The sequence below is a fragment of the Macrobrachium rosenbergii genome, chromosome 51, assembly GCF_040412425.1.
Source record: "Macrobrachium rosenbergii isolate ZJJX-2024 chromosome 51, ASM4041242v1, whole genome shotgun sequence".
NCBI lineage: Eukaryota > Metazoa > Arthropoda > Malacostraca > Decapoda > Palaemonidae > Macrobrachium > Macrobrachium rosenbergii.
Genome location: NC_089791.1, coordinates 32,201,299 through 32,218,752, shown reverse-complemented (window position 1 = coordinate 32,218,752; position 17,454 = coordinate 32,201,299). Strand labels below are relative to the sequence as shown.

Below are 17,454 nucleotides of genomic sequence, written 5' to 3'. Positions count from 1 at the left end.
CTGCAAAGCTAACTTAGCTAAGCAGTATCTTTTCAGATTTAAAGGCTCAAATGAATAATTTACCGAGGATGAACAATCGAGTCACAAATTTATATTGAATATTCCAGATACAAACTAAGGTCGATATTCACAAATATGAACTACACTGAGGCAGCCGGCTGTTCACTGAATTGATGTTCTAAAATTTTAATTTAGAGATGGTTGCTTAAAATATAGCGAGGTACATTACAAATTAGTTCTAACGATATTATCTGACTATAGAAACGTTTGAGTTAATACATTACGTGGTTCTTATTGTTGATAAAAGTATTATTCAAACAAAACCAGCTAACATTCGGAAAACAAATCGTCCATTCAAGATAAAAGGCGTACTATATAACACTACGGTATTTGACACTATTTGACAATTATCTTTAAAAGTATACTTTTAAAAATTTAGAGAAATTAAAGGACAATTTGTGACACAGATTCTTAAAGAGCTAAAGAAATTGTTAATGTATGTTAGAAACTGTAAGGTTGGGGGGGATTATTAAAACCAAGAATGTTCTCTCTTGCATACGACTGCAACCCAGATGAAAAGTAGGCAGCATATCCGCACCGACTCTTAACTAGTACACAATCCATACGAATTCTTGAGCTCATTAGAAACTAGGCCAAGACCTATTGTCTCATCATCGATTCCAACAAGATTTAAGCTTCAATGGGTCGACCCTTCCACTTCTTCTTTCCTTACATAGATAAGCTAAAACCAGGATGAAACCCTTACAAACAATTGTTTTAAATTCACTTCCAACAAAACCACTTATTACTTTCAAGTCACTTCAAACATAACCACCCATTATTTCATTTCACTTCCAGCATAACCACCCATTACTTTCAACTTTTTCAATTTCATCTTCTTCACATATTCCTCCAACCTCATCCAAACTCCTAGACTCCCTAGATAAGTAACTCAAGTGGTCTGCCAAAGGAAATGAAGTATAAATTTACATCCAAGGACCAAGGCCTCCATGAATCTGCTAGCCTGAACAAGGCAACAAATAAATACTAAGATGTATCACTCAAGAAGCCCCAATCATACAGTGAATACTGATGTGCAAGGAACTAACGCGGAACAAAATATTGGTTATCAAAGTTAAACTTTAAATTCACGCTTTCATAGAATGCGCTATTCTAGTGCCACTCGAGGAGCCCCAGTCATACAGTGAATACTGATGTGCAAGGAACTAACACGGAACAAAATATTGGTTATCAAAGTTAAACTTTAAATTCATGCTTTCATAGAATGGCGCTATTCTTTTTGAAGTCTACTCTTATGCTACCATTGTCTTGAAAACACTAAATCTTGGTAAGACCTTTATAAAGCAAGTTTTGAAGCCAAGAACCTGTTGTACTTCTCGTTACAATTTTTTTTTTTTTTACAGTGGCCGAGACATTTCAGACAAAATTCAGTTTGAGAGAGAGAGAGAGAGAGAGAGAGAGAGAGAGAGAGAGAGAGAGAGAGAGAGAGAGAGAGAGAGAGAGAGAGAGAGAGACTCGGAAAGTTTGCTTTTAAGCTAGGCTACATTCTGCTACCGAAGACCAAAATCGATAATTTTGTAAGCGATAAATATTCATGAATCTCAAAGTAATTTTTATGCTTATTAATGCTTTGAATTTAGCTGGAAACAATTATAGGTTATTTCCGCCATCTTGGTTTCATTTACTTGATTTTCAAATTATTTCTAACCACAAATTTGCTTGGCAATACATTCCATATTAAATTACCAATGGCAGTGAACAAAAAAATGTTGCTTCTTTAAAACTTCAGGGTTAAGAATTTTTTAAAATTCAAAGAGAGATTTTGCCACAATAGCTTTACTATATGAGCAATTAAGAATCGTAATGTTCATTATTATTTTTTTAATTGCCAAAAGAGATTTGCCCTGAAAACTTCAAGATATGAGCAATTCAGAATCGTTAAGCCTTCCTAGTTTCTAATGGAATAAAGTTTTGATAACTGCATAGCCACTATTAATGTGCCATAATACAGTAATTCGTTATTATTATTCGTAGTAAGTTCAGGTAGCTGATAACCTTACAAAGATTTTAAACAAGGCTATAAACAGGCAAGCTAGTTTCTCTCTCAGAACAGACCTAAAGTGAGATTTCTTTAGCCCACACTAGTGAAAGAGAATGAAGAGGTTATATTATAGAAATGGTTAAGTCTGTTATCAAGACAAATAGTGTGTCTCAAGCATATGCAAGCATTCATGACAATTTGAACATTTCTTTATAGATAAAGGGTCTACAGGAATCCTCATTCTCAGAGACCACCGAGATATTTTCACTTCTAAGCTATGTTTTATAATTTTATGCTTAATACCTAATTCTTTTCATTCCATTGAAATTCCATTCAATTTAACAGAAAATTCCAGCACATCAGTATTCATTTCCAGTATCCACAATCACCACTTCCCATACAGCAAAAAGCTTTTGGAAAATCATTTGGAAAACAACCTACAAAACCTTCTGAAAATCACCTGGAAAACCTGAAAACCCTTCTGGAAAACGTTCTGGAAAACCTTCAGGAAAACGTTCTGGAAAACGTTCTGGAAAACCTTCAGGAAAATCTTCTGGAAAATCATTTGGAAAACCTGAAAGCCACCTGGAAAACCTGAAAAATCGTCTGGAAAACCTCAGGAAATTCTTCTGGAAAACCATATGAAAAACCCTCTGGAAAGCCTTCTAGAAAATCTAACGGAAAATCTGGAAAACCTTCAAGTCAAACCAGGCAATCTCTACCTTCAGAACAACGAAACCAACACGAAATTCAAGAATGATGACATTTCGTCAAATTTGATTACTGCAGTTGTTTACCCTTCTTTGATACAGACCTAAAGACGAGGTGGCCAATCCCGTCAAACCTTTCCACTTACATCAAAGCGTCGGTAACAGAATCATGGAAACAACTAGCTTTTAAACCTTCCCTCTAGCTAATAATTAACCTTTATCATTTATGTTAAAAATTGTCATTTACCTATCCTTTAATGTTAATAACATTAACCTTCTAGTTAATATTTATCTTCCACTTACATTAATATTTACCTTTTCCGAGTTAAAAATTAACTATCATTTACGTTAAAAATTATCATTCACCTTTCCTTTATGTTAGTAACATCTACCCTTTCTTCATGTTAGTAACATTTACCTTTCCTTCACGTTAAACATTCACCTTTCCTTTATGTTAATGACATTCACCTTTCCTTTGTTAATAACATTTATCTTTCCTTTATGTTAATAACGTTTACCTTTCCTCAGTTAATAATTAACATTTATCTATCATTTATGCTAAATATTACCATTTACCTTTCCTTTATGCTGGTAACATTCACCTTCCCTTTATATTGACAACATTTACCTTCCCTTAATGTTACTAATTGATATTTGTACTTATATTAACCAATATATTTAAAGTTTCCCTTCCGGGATATTCAGAGATTCGCGGTAGCATTTGAATTCACAGTTTTACTCCATAAAAGGAAATTCGGGGCTATTTACACAGTTTTTAAACCCAGAGAACCAAATTTCTGTTATTGGCAATAGAGTACATAAATTATATTCGCACGTAATTACTCAGAATGTTACACAAAAGCCTGTGTATTCAATATCTATTCAATCTTCAACAATATCAGACTTCCAAGATCTCAAATATCTCAAATATTACTTAGTCTTAAATGAAAGTCCACTCTGGATTCTTAGACAAATGTAGTTAATGGCTCTCAGAACCTTAAAATTCTGCCGATTTAGAAATTTATGAGCAATTCTGAGGATCAGCAGGGCAAATTCTGACAGAGTTACAATATAAAACCTACTTCTTAGAAACAGCTGTATTTTTAAACAGGACAAATATCTAACATGATTTACCAAGAACATCGACCTTAATTGTCTATACAATTTGAAGCACTTGTTGACGCCAACGAGAGAACGAATTATTAGCGCTATACATGCAAAGTGGACTGGCAGTCTACATGAACAAGAGGCTTTTCTGTAAATGCCAGACCTGTTTCCAACACCCTTCGGACCTAGTAGGAAGGTTGTTGGGGCGGGTGTTGGGAGCTGATAAAAAGGCAGACACCGCAGTTACACGAACGTAGAATAAGAGAAGCATTCTTCAATTTTCTCCATTTCGTTGCCGAGGTGAAGATTAACTGGAAATAAGATTTTTTTTATAGTACAAGCATAAGAACCTCTGTTAATGTTGCTTACCTAAGAAACATTTTTTTTGGCAAGATTCTCCATAGTTATCACGTAGCCCCTGAGAGAGAGAGAGAGAGAGAGAGAGAGAGAGAGAGAGAGAGAGAGAGAGAAACTGAGAGTTGATTGTTACAGAGAGAGTCTTATGCTTTGAAGACAGAGGAAAAAAAAAATTAAGACAGGAAAAGAAAGTTGATTCAGGGCTTCACAAGAACGAAGATAGACGAAGATCGAAATCACCGTTCTTACAATAGAGAGAGAGAAAGAGAGAGAGAAGAGAGAATGTGGTAGAGGGCAAGATCTAAAACTGAATAGCTAAACTCGACGTATTAGCGTAAATCTCTCTCACAGCGCTGGTCCTAACATTTTGACAGCTTACACACCCCTTTCCACAACCTGAGAGTTTCTACAGTGGTACATATTCTTTATAGAGAGAGAGGAACTGAGAGAGAAGAACTAGATGTTTCTAGAACTGGCATAAATGTCAACAGGAACTTTAGTAGTTTCTCAGTTGGAGAACTGGAGAAGTTTCTAGGAACTGAGTCTTAACTGGAGAAGTTTGGAGGAACTGGAAAAAAAAAAGTTTCTACAGGAACGGAAATTAAGACAGAGAAGTTTCTACAGAAAAAAAAAAAGGAAGTGGAGAAGTTTCTAAAAGTGGAGAAGTTTCTACAGGAAGTTGATTTCAGGAAGTGGCTTACTAAGAACGTTTCTAAGATATTAGTTTCTACAGGAAGTGGATTAGTTTCTACAGGCACTGGATTAGTTTCTACAGGCACTGGATTAGTTTCTGCAGGAACTGGATTAGTTTCTGCAGGAACTGGATTAGTTTCTGCAGGAACTGGATCAGTCATGAGAATTTAAGTTTCTGCAGGAACTTAAACAATGTCCAGAAGAACTTATGCATAAAGTACCAAAATTAAAAGTAAAATAATTATTTTAAAAGACCACTTCTTAAAAAACACCCACAATTTTGCCATAAGCTATGGAGGGGGTTGACATATTGTCTAACCTTATAAGTCAAAAATCGAAAATCATTCGATGGGGAACTAGTTTTTTCTGGAAACATTAACTCTTTTGACAGCAGTAAAAACCTCATTTTCCAACAACCCAGTTTTCAAGTACGGAAGTGTGTTTCGGTCAAATTCACAGTGGTATAAATTCATTTTCCCTAGCTTAAGTACTTTCAACGAATCTGAACTTTATTTCTACCGCAAATGATTAGATTTAGAAGATTTCTAGATGTTTCAGTTTGGTGGTGCCAGGAACCGGCTTAATTTTAAATGATTGTCAAGCAGGCAACTTAAGTAGTTTCTACAGGAACTTACAGGAACGAACTGGACCCCTAACGTTTTACAGTTTCGGTGAAATTCACGGAAACTGCAATGTTACCCTTTTCATTAACCACTTTACCTTACAATAGATGAACGTTCACGAAGAAAGGTATTCACAACCTGTGGAGTTCCATTGTAATGTCCATGAAACGACCAATAGGAAGACAGAGTTTCCCACTGCAGACGTGCAATGACGAACCATGGCAGTCAACTGTTTTGTAAAGCCGAAAAATCGCAGTTAATTGATATTCTGAAACAAAGCAACCAATCAGGTTTCAGCATTTGTAGTTTATAATTCAACGAAAACAAAAGACGATTAGAATTTTCACCCACAATACATTGACAAAAACAAAACGCATCAGCAGAAAAACTGACATGGCAGCATAAACGCATCCTTCGATAACAACAAGGAAGCAGAGGAAGATGCGAGTAAGTATTTCGTAGAATCATGACAAAAATTTCTACAGGAAAAAAATATTAGATATCCGATTAGTTTAATACAAGGAACTGGATTAAACAAACAACTTTTTTCGAGGATGCACTGGATTAGTTTCTGCAGGAATCTGTGTTCAGAGACAAAGTTTTATTATTTTATATTGTGAAAATTATAGGTGACCTATTTTCTTATATCTCACCGCAGTTGTTCTGGACATTGACCGTAGAAACTTCTAAAAGAACTCGATGTCTCTACAGGAACTGAATAAATTTCTACAGGAACTGGATTAGTTTCTACAGGAACTAAAAAAGTTTCTACAGGAACGGGAGAAGTTTCTACAGGAACTGGAGATGTTTTTACAGGAACTGGAGAAGTTTTTACAGGAACTGGATTAGTTTTTACAGGAACTGGAGAATTTTTTACAGGAACTGGAGAAGTTTCTGCAGGAACCGGATTAGTTTCTACAGGAACTGGAGAAGTTTCTGCAGGACCTGGAGAAGTTTCTGCAGGACCTGGAGAAGTTTCTGCAGGACCTGGAGAAGTTTCTGCAGGACCTGGAGAAGTTTCTGCAGGACCTGGAGAAGTTTCTGCAGGACCTGGAGAATTTTCTGCAGGACCTGGAGAAGTTTCTGCAGGAACTGGAGAAGTTTCTATAGGAACTGGAGAAGTTTTTGCAGGAACTGCAGAAGCTACGGTAATATGAAAGAATACAAAGACTAAAAAGACTGATAGGGGGAAACGTCTGGAATAACCTTAACCCAGTTACTTGGCAAAGTATAGACGCCTCACTCGTTGACTAAGGATTCACGTAAATTTAAGAGCTCAAAACGGCAATGAAGTTAGTACTAACTTAAAACAAAGCAAAAAAAAGTAAAATATTTACAGTATTGTAGAATTTAGGCCAAAGACCAGGCACTGGGACCTATGAGGTCATTCAGAGCTGAAACGGAAATTGACAGTAAAATGTTTGAAAGGTGTAACAGGAGGAAAACCTCGCAGTTGCACTGTGAATCAATTGTTAGGACAGGGTGGGAAGTAAGATGGAGGAAAGAGAATATGAAAGGAGGTACAGTAAAGGAAACGAAAGGGGTTACAGCTAGGGGTCGAAGGCACGCTGCAAAGAACCTAAGGTGATGCCTACAGTGCACCGCATGAGGTGCACTGACTGAGCTACCAGAGGAATTTACAGTATAAACAAATGGAAGACATGATAATACTGAGAAACTGACCAGGCAGGAATTATGTCAATTATTTTAAAAACGGAACAGACTAGCATGTCATGAATAAATGGACATTATCTACTTCAATTCACCAAACCGAAAAAAATAAAAACGGACCATGAGTCTGATTATGCCTGACTATAAAAAAGATAATGCAAAAGCAAAAAAAAAAAAAGACTGCAACTAAACTTTTTCTTAGGGTAATTGAACCACAAAAAACTGCAAGGCTAACTTCTTGCTAACCGTTCATTATTTAAAGCACACGGCGAATGAATTTTGATGCTGGATTTTACTACTTGAAGGAAACCCGTTGTACTTGCCTCTAACACCTGTTAAAACTTTCCAGCAACAAAGACTGATCTTGCTCCAGTTGACTGAGCACTGCCAAAATGCTAATACATCACATGAGAATAGTCTAAGCTACCCCTTTCAGTGAAATTGTTGCTCTAAATACTAACTTAAGCAGTTCGTACGACGTCAGAGGGAATTAATAACTAAATACACACTTCAGCAAATTACAAATCATATGTATGTCTGTATATTTCAAATGGAAGGTAAGGTATTTCAGTAATGTTGAGCTTGTAAATTCCTTTCCTTGTGTCTTGCTTCTATACACAATAGCTTCGTGTTGCAGGCCGGTTATTAGTGGTTCCCAACCCTGAGGATTCTAAGGACTGGAATTGGAATTGAGGAGGAGGAGGAGGAGGAGGAGGAGGAGGAGGAGGAGGGAGGGGAGGAGGGGAGGAGAGGAAAGAGGGGAGGGGAGGAGGAGGAGGAGGAGGAGGGAGGAGGAGGAGGAGAAAGGGAGGAGGAGGAGGGGAGGAGGAGGAGGGGGAGGGGGGAGGAGAAGGGGAGGGGGGAGGGGAGGGGGAGGGGGGAGGAGGAGGGGAGGGGAGGGGAGGAGAGGAGGGGGAGGGGAGGGGAGGGGAGGAGGAGGAGGGGAGGGGAGAAGGAGGGGGAGGGGAGAAGAAGGGGAGGAGAGGGGAGGGGAGGGAGAGAGGGAGGGAGGGAGGGGAGGGGAGGGGAGGGGAGGGAGGGGAGGAGGGGAGGGGAGGAGGGGGAGGAGGGGGGAGGAGGAGGGGAGGGGAGGAGGAGGAGGAGGGGAGGAGAGGGGGGGGGAGGGGAGGAGAAGGGGGAGGGGAGGAGGGGAGGGAGGGGAGGGAGGAGGAGGAAGGGAGAGGGAGGGGAGGAGGAGGAGGGGGGGATGGGGATACTTATCCTATCAAACAAATAACACCTCGAGTCTCATTTTCTTTGTTTTCCCTAATTTTCCCAAATGCTTTGGATTTCGCTCAAAGGTCGCTATAGCCTTCCTTATGCATATTTTCATAGTTATTATAAAACCGTACTTTCATACTGTTTTGTACATATACTCGCTCATACCGCTGTTAACTACTGGTATTGAATGGGTATTGACGGTTACTCTTACAGAAAATGGGTACAGAGTATGAAATATGAGCACTGAATAAACTATCGTGAACTGCAGAACATGGAAAGAGTGTAACTAAAGCTTCTTTTTACATTGCCCTTAATTCCCACTCATTTAGCCACTCTCAACTTGCGTAATCCATTACCACTCAGTGTCGCCTCGTGTAGTGACAGTCATTATTGTGAGAAAATGTAGTATTCAGGCAAAGGTCAAGCGCTGGAAATGTGTCATTCAGCGCTGAAACGTTGACAGTAAAAAGGGTTTGAAAGGCAGAACAGTTATGAGGAAAACCTCACAGTTGCACTGTGAATCAATTGTTAGGAAAGGGTGAAAAGATGGAAGAAAGAGAATATCAATGGAGGTACAGTTAAAGGAATGAAAGGGGAGTTGCAGCTAGGGTCCGAAGGGACACGGCAAAGAACCTACGGAGGCAAGGGTAGGGGGCTAAATTACCAAAATAGTTGGGAACCACGACACTAGCGTAGCTAGATCGAACCTAGAACTCTATATAAACGCCAACTGACATGAACAAAATCAACAGATCGAAGCAGAGTTTACCTAGTGTTTAGTAAATAGCAACTCACATTCCCATTTCAATGCATACTGCTCTTACTAAGTGTATGTCTCAACATGTTCCGGCAACGTGAGACGAGAACTGAACTGATCTGAATATTGAGTTTAGGCCAAAGGCCAAGCGGTGGGACCTTATGAGGTCATTCAGCGCTGAAATGGAAATTGGCAGTTAAAGGTTTGACAGGTGTACCAGGAGGAAAACCTCGCAGTTGTACAATGAATCAACTGTTAGGACAGAGTGGAGAGTAAGATAGAAGAGAGGATATGAAAGGAGGTAGCGTAGAAGGAACGAAAGGGGTTGCACACTTCAAACAACCTTGGGTAATGCCTGCGTGGGTGACATGATTGAGAATTACAGATAAATTATAAGTTTTAGGTCAACGCGAACAGTACAACAATAAAACATACTACTCTTACTAAGTAACTTTTTTACATGTGCCAGTAACGTGGTACGAGAGAGATTTACAGAATAATTTTGTAACTTATAAGTCATCGCAGCCAGTACAAAAATAGTAGCAGGACCTGTTCATAAGTATGGGTGTAAGGGGGCAGGGGAGTGGCGAAATAACCAAAAATTATCCTGGCTGTAACCAAGGTTTTGAAAATGAAATCACAAAATCCTGAATAAATAAGATTTTTAATAACTTTTGGCTTACTTCAACTAGAAATCAAATGCAAAGTAAAATGAATAAATTTTAAAATATTCGAGGCTAAACATGCAGTGGTTCCCAACCTTTTTTTTTCGGCCATGCCCACCTGTAAATCCTGATGCCCCTGTGGTGATATAAAATTCTAATATATGCACGTGGAGGAAGCCTAAAAGGCATTAACTTCGTTTAAACATTCTATAATTGATAATTGCCCCCCTTAAAAATCAAATTACCCCCTAGTGGGGCATACACCCCATGGGAACCACTGCGCCTGTTAGACCAAAGAAGGGCCAGTGGAAAAGACCCCAGAATTAAGCTCTGATTATTAAACTTATTGGTAGATAGATGCCCAGATCAGTATCTTCAGGAAACTGAAGCCTCACTGACACCGAAACTATGTTGAGTTTGATCCCAAGTAAAAATATACAGTAAAAAATAAAATAAACTACGTTAGGTTTGGAAACGCAAAACCTCACTTGACTGCATGAAGTTGCCTTAAAAATGTAGAAAACTTTCCTTAAACTTGCGGATATCTTGTTCCATCCTTTGTCAGACGATCCCCTCCTGCTCTTGCTAGACCTCCTTTAAGTTCTTCTTTTTATTTGATTATATCTGGTAAAGAAAACTGATGTTAGTCTTTTCATATCACTACCTAATTCACACAGTCATGCATGGCAGTTACTCATTTACGTTAATCTTTAAGACTAAACTTTAATTCAATTCACTTCCACATTCTACCTTTCTTTGAAGAGCACATCCGGTCTGGAAAGCAATTTAACATTTAATACTTGATACTGAACATTTATCGTTAAACCAGTGCCTAAAGCAGGTGGTCAGATTCAGTGCTTATAAAAAAATCAACTAAGGATGTGGAAATTTAGATAATTTAGTAAAACAAAGACTAAGCGTTGAAAGTTTCAAAATGATTTGCCTAACAGTATTGCTCAAAGGAGTCATCTTGAATATTTCATGAAACTTGAATTTAATCGGGATCAATTTTCTCAAGTGTTTCAAGTTCACAAACTCCTTAGCACTTGACTGAAGTGCGTAGGACTTTCATCTTCACTACCGTGAAAAGTCAAATACTTACCTGAATCTTTTAACTGCCATTGTCAGCTGTCATGAAAAAACTACTGCAGAAGAGATGATGATCTGACGTACAACAGCCCTGTAAAATAGGTTCCATTAGAGGGGATATCGAATATAAAAAAAGTATGAAATTTAGATGTATTTGATCGCATGCATATACAAATATTGCCACCGAAGCTAAATGAAACGATCAATTAGTTCACTCAAAAAACCTTAAAAGACCTTTAAAACTACTGAGAGAAAGTTCATCTGTATCTTGAAACAAATCTATATTTACTGATGAGCTTAACTGTGTTACTGGCTTGAAATGTTGGAAGTTGAACAATCATACGTAGGTTGCCAACAATAAGTTTTCCCACATCAATTTACCTGCCATTGCTGTTTCCCATCGGAAGCCAGGTTAAACATCCATGATTTTTCCTCCCTGATAACATCTCCGCATTTCTCTAACCCCTGTAAGGGTCCTTCTGGGATTACGTGACACAGGACAGTGTACAGGTTTTCAGATGTGGCCCCACTCCAAAGAAATTCAGAAATATCCGCTGCTTCGATTTTGCAGAAATCACAAAGAGCAACCGTCAGTCTGTCAAAGAAATGACCTCATTAAAAACGACATTATACACATGGCCTCCTTTTGACCAGCAAATAAAATTTGGTAGAAATACCCTAAATGTTCAAGCTATATAGAATTGGTATGCTAATTTTCTGCCATAGATTATTATGAAATTTTGTCAATTCATAGTAATATTCCTTTTAGGTTATTAAAGAAAAACTAGCTTCCTTTGCTGATTAAGTTCATTTAAATCCTACAACAAACTCCTTTTGACACTATTTTTTTTATTTAGCCAATTCCGCAGTAGTGCTAAAAAATCGAACAGTGTTACACTGTAGTACTTGAAAGTTATCAGTAGACAAAAGTGCACAACTGAACCTTGTTGCTTTTGTTATAACATTTTGCCTGTATTATGAAGTTTCCTTCCTTTCCTGAAATAAAAGTATTCACCTCTAAGTCTATACTTATGAATATATTTAGGATAATTTCATGCACATTCTTATTCCCTTGTACGTGATATATCAGTGGTTATACTATACACCTTGTTACATCAAACAGATTCTAGTGCCTTAAGCTATTTGTCAGGAAAACATTGGTCAAAATAACACCGAGGACCAATACTTTTTATCTTATTCCTAAGATTTTTGGCAATTTCTAGCGGGTAAAATTGCCATACATTCAGATCAGGTTGGATCCATTCTAGTAGACGTGTAAAAGACACTTAGAATAAAAGACCTGAGAGAGAGAGAGAGAGAGAGAGAGAGAGGGGTTGGGAGGTTGGAGAGAGGAAGAGAGAGAGAGAGAGAGAGAGAGAGAGAGAGAGAGAGGAGAGCAAGTTGAGAGAGAGAGAGAGAGAGGTTGGGAGCAGGAAGGGGGAGAGAGAGAGAGAGAGAGAGAGAGAGAGAGAGAGAGAGAGAGAGAGAGAGAGAGGGTTGGGAGGTTGGAGAGAGAGAGAGAGAGAGAGAGAGAGAGAGAGAGAGAGAGAGGTTGGAGAGAAGAGAGAGAGAGAGAGAGGGTTGGGAGGTTGGAGCAAGTTATAGAGAGAGAGAGAGAGAGAGAGAGAGAGAGAGAGAGAGAGGGCTGGGAGGTTGGAGAGAGAGAGAGAGAGAGAGAGAGAGAGAGAGAGAGAGAGAGAGAGAGAGAGAGAGAGAGAGGGTTGGGAGGTTGGAGCAAGTTATAAGAGAGAGAGAGAGAGAGAGAGAGAGAGAGAGAGAGAGAGAGAGAGAGAGAGAGAGAGAGAGAGAGAGAGAGAGAGAGAGAGAGAGAGAGAGAGAGAGAGAGAGAGAGAGGGGTGGGAGGTTGAGAGAGAGAGAGAAGTTATAAGGGAGGAGAGAGAGAGAGAGAGAGAGAGAGAGAGAGAGAGAGAGAGAGAGAGAGAAGGGAAGAGAGAGAGAGAGAGAGAGAGAGAGAGAGAGAGAGAGTTGGGAGGTTGGAGCAAGTTATAGAAGGGGAGAGAGAGGAGAGAGAGAGAGAGAGAGAGAGAGAGAGAGAGAGTTGGGAGGTTGAGCAAGTTATAGAAGGGGAGAGAGAGAGAGAGAGAGAGAGAGAGAGAGAGAGAGAGAGAGAGAGGGAGAGAGAGAGAGAGAAGTTATAGAAGGAGAGAGAGAGAGAGAGAGAGAGAGAGAGAGAGAGAGAGAGAGAGAGAGAGAGAGAGAGAGAGAAGGGAGAGAGAGAGGGTTGGGAGGTTGGAGCAAGTTATAGAAGGAGAGAGAGAGAGAGAGAGAGAGAGAGAGAGAGAGAGAGAGAGAGAGAGAGAGGAGGTTGGAGAGAGAGAGAGAAGGAGAGAGAGAGAGAGAGAGAGAGAGAGAGAGAGAGAGAGAGAGAGAGAGAGAGAGAGAGAGAGAGAGAGAGGGCTGGGAGGTTGGAGCAAGTTATAGAAGGGGAGAGAGAGAGAGAGAGAGAGAGAGAGAGAGAGAGAGAGAGAGAGAGAGAGAGAGAGAGAGAGAGGGTTGGGAGGTTGGAGCAAGTTATAGAAGGGGAGAGAGAGAGAGAGAGAGAGAGAGAGAGAGAGAGAGAGAGAGAGAGAGAGAGAGAGAGGGCTGGGAGGTTGGAGCAAGTTATAGAGAGAGAGAGACCAACAAACACTTCAGTGTCCAACCTTGCTAACTAGACAAGTCTTGGATGGTCTGGGATGCTAGATATTTGTCGAGTTATAAACAATACGCTCACTCCTGTTATGTTCCTCAAATGAACGATTGAACTATATATAAAAATTTTCCTGGTAAAACTACCTCTGCTTGCTCTTTTTGATAATTTTAGTTCCATATGTTTTCGTAATTCCTTCTTCTATCTGTTTCATGCTTGAATTAAACGTTCTCTTCTCCTTTCAAGACTATATAAATTTAAGAATTGTAGTCTTTCCCAGTAGTCAAGGTCCTAACATTCTAGCTGTAAATGACCTTTGTACATCTCTATTTGTGCAACCATTTATATTGCAATATTCAAGTGGACAAGTTTTTCAGTTTTGAGAGAGAGAGAGAGAGAGAGAGAGAGAGAGAGAGAGAGAGAGAGAGAGAGAGAGAGGGGTCAATTGACAAATAAAAAAAAAAGATAAATATTATAGAAGGGGAGAGAGAGAGAGAGAGAGAGAGAGAGAGAGAGAGAGAGAGAGAGAGAGAGAGAGAGAGGGTTGGGAGGTTGGGAGCAAGTTACAGAAGGGGAGAGAGAGAGAGAGAGAGAGAGAGGAGAGAGAGAGAGAGAGAGAGAGAGAGAGAGAGAGAGAGAGAGAGAGGGTTGGGAGGTTGGAGCAAGTTATAGAAGGGGAGAGAGAGAGAGAGAGAGAGAGAGAGAGAGAGAGAGAGAGAGAGAGAGAGAGAGAGAGAGAGAGAGAGAGAGAGGGTTGGGAGGTTGGAGCAAGTTATAGAAGGAGAGAGAGAGAGAGAGAGAGAGAGAGAGAGAGAGAGAGAGAGAGAGAGAGAGAGAGAGAGAGAGAGAGGGTTGGGAGGTTGGAGCAAGTTATAGAAGGGGAGGAGAGAGAGAGAGAGAGAGAGAGAGAGAGAGAGAGAGAGAGAGAGAGAGAGAGAGAGAGAGAGAGAGAGAGGGCTGGGAGGTTGGAGCAAGTTATAGAAGGAAGAGAGAGAGAGAGAGAGAGAGAGAGAGAGAGAGAGAGAGAGAGAGAGAGAGAGAGAGAGTTGGGAGGTTGGAGCAAGTTATAGAAGGGGAGAGAGGAGAGAGAGAGAGAGAGAGAGAGAGAGAGAGAGAGAGAGAGAGAGAGAGAGAGAGAGAGAGAGTTGGGAGGTTGGAGCAAGTTATAGAAGGGGAGAGAGAGAGAGAGAGAGAGAGAGAGAGAGAGAGAGAGAGAGAGAGAGAGAGAGAGAGAGAGAGAGAGAGAGAGAGAGAGAGTTGGGAGGTTGGAGCAAGTTATAGAAGGGGAGAGAGAGAGAGAGAGAGAGAGAGAGAGAGAGAGAGAGAGAGAGAGAGGAGTTAGAGGTCGCCGTACTAGACAAGTGTCTACAGTATAACAGTACCACGCAAATGAACGATTCAACTATATATAAAAAATTAAAACTCACTAGAGTTTTATTTGTGTTCATCACACAAATCCCCACAAAAAAAAAAATAAATAAATACTAGAGTTTTATTACTACACGTAGCTGTGAATATCATAACTAAAATTATATTGTTTTCGTTTCGCAAGAGAAACATGAAATTGTGTTATGTTTAACAAGACATTAGACTATCGAGGTTAGGTTAAGTTACGATAAATCTCAAATGGGATAAACTCTTATGCGTCTAATTTTAATATGTCTCTCCTTGTCGCTTTCCGTGATACAGTTTCAATGTCGACAATCTGCTTCAGCAAGTTTGATTTTAAAAAACTACTATATCTTGCACGCGCGAAACTCCTATAAATTTCATTATGATTCCTGTCCCAAACAGTAGTAAATACGACAGTATAAGGTTGTGAAGTAAATATAACGCTATTATTATTATTAAAATTACTGCGATTATTACCATTACTGAAAGCTTACTATTTGGCGGAAATCCAAGTCTCCAATATGATAGACGACCCGTAAGCATTTTCCCGAGATTTAACCGAGTACCGGGACCTTTCCCTTTAAAAATTTTAAATGGCGTAGATTTTTCACGTTCCAGAAACTAACGATGGCAACTTTACGCTTTATTTGGTCTTTCTTTAAACATTCTACAGAACTTTCAGGAGACAAAATTGATTAAAATAAACGTTATTAGTTATAAATACTTGCATGCCAGATATATTCACATTTTGTTGCCTTAACCTCAACTTAAACACTTTTTTGCTAAAACTACACAATATGTTTGCTTAAAATCCACAACACTACAAAAACAACGACGCATCATAAGCGTAAGTGATTATATTAGTGTTAAAAGCACCTTTAATAACTGTCTGAGAGTCAAATCATTCGCTATACCTTCCAAAAAAAAAAAAAAAAAAATGAATAAGCCTCTTTAAACCTAGGCCTATAATGACAATTGAAAAAACCACGGCGCATCATTGGCATAAGTGATTATATTTGTTTTAAAAGCACCTTTAATAACAGCTTGAGAACCTTAAATCATTCGCTATACCTTCCAAAAATATAAAAATTGAATAAACCTCTTTAAACCTAGACCTATAATGACGATTGAAAAAACCACGACTCATCATTGGCATGAGTGATTATATTCCTGTTTTAAATGCACCTTTAATAACAGTTTGGGAACCTTAAATCATTCGCTGCACCTTCCAAAAATATAAAAAAAACTTTAATTAATAGACCTCTTGAAACCTGGGCCTATAATAACTGCAAAAACCACGAAGCATCATTAGCGTATATTGGAGTGTTGAAAGCACCTTTAATAACAGTTTGGGAGCCTTAAATCTTTTGCTGTAACTTCCAAAAATATAGAAATTGAATGTCTCTTTAAACTTTAGACCTATAATGACAACTGATATCAATTAAAAACACCAGCAGTTCAGATTAGTACCAGTATCTACCTTGTGAAGACGGTGACTCTAATGTCAGGCAAAATCACACCACTTTTATCACAAAAACAGAAATATTTCGGGAATTTCCATCTTGAAACTCCTTTTTGCTTCTAAAGTAACGACTTTCAAAAGGCTTCAACCAGCCACAGGACTGGACATGGAGAGAAACGACTGCCAAGGAGTCCGAAGGAGGACAGTAATTTTCACTGTGAAAATTACGTCACAGCTAAATACAGGGACATCTGTTGGCAATTTGTACAGCTGCGTTGATAACGATTGAAATGAGGACATTACAGTGTAATGTTCATATACCTACAAACAACAATTCGACAAGTGCAGGAAAAAGGTTATCATTACTGAAAATTTTTTTGAGACAATTCAAGATTTTACTTAAAAAAGAACATAAATTGCAACCTGTATCGTCTTAGAAAAAATTTGAAGAATGAATTATATTTTTTGTCATTTGTATGTTTAAAAAAATTAAATATTGGCTTAGAATAAAGATTTGAAGTTAATGTGCTTATTTTTCTTGCTGCTATTTTTGTTGTTGGTATTTAATTAACCAGAAAATTTGCCTTTTGCATGAATGATGAATATAATATGAGAAATAAAACTTCAATCTTTGGAGGTATAATGAAGCTATGGCGTAAAATAAAGTCTTTTTCATCACCAAACTGGGAGGCAGACAGGAATGAGGTTATTTAGCTTAGTTTACCATTGACTTTTCTCTTTGATGTCATCATAGAAAACGAATTTCAAGGGACTCTTCCTTAATTGTTAAATTACCCAACATACTGACTTGAAATTGACAAATGAAGCACATTCACTGGTCTAATTGTTCATTTATTCAATTTTATTTTTATTTTCAGTTTTATTAATCATGGATAATGTTCGTTTCCGGTCCGAACATCCCATCAAGTACTGCGGTCCTGGTCGTTTCGGCCTGAGGTTTGGAAACTTTGCAACGAATGATTTCCGGTTGAAAT

General features: G+C 38.8%; 1 long non-coding RNA gene across 2 annotated transcripts; it reads right to left on the bottom strand.

Moving 5' to 3' along the window:
• Window positions 1–1,631: 1,631 nt before the first annotated feature.
• On the bottom strand, window positions 1,632–16,615 carry LOC136833291 (uncharacterized). 2 transcript variants are annotated; one of them, XR_010851407.1, is made up of 5 exons: window positions 16,478–16,615; window positions 11,337–11,550; window positions 10,969–11,046; window positions 10,355–10,490; window positions 1,632–4,190 (listed from the first exon to the last, which is right to left on the bottom strand). It is a non-coding gene; the product is annotated as an uncharacterized lncRNA (long non-coding RNA). The 2 variants fall into 2 exon arrangements; XR_010851406.1 differs by lacking the exon at window positions 1,632–4,190 and having other exon boundaries at window positions 9,640–10,490.
• Window positions 16,616–17,454: the final 839 nt, after the last annotated feature.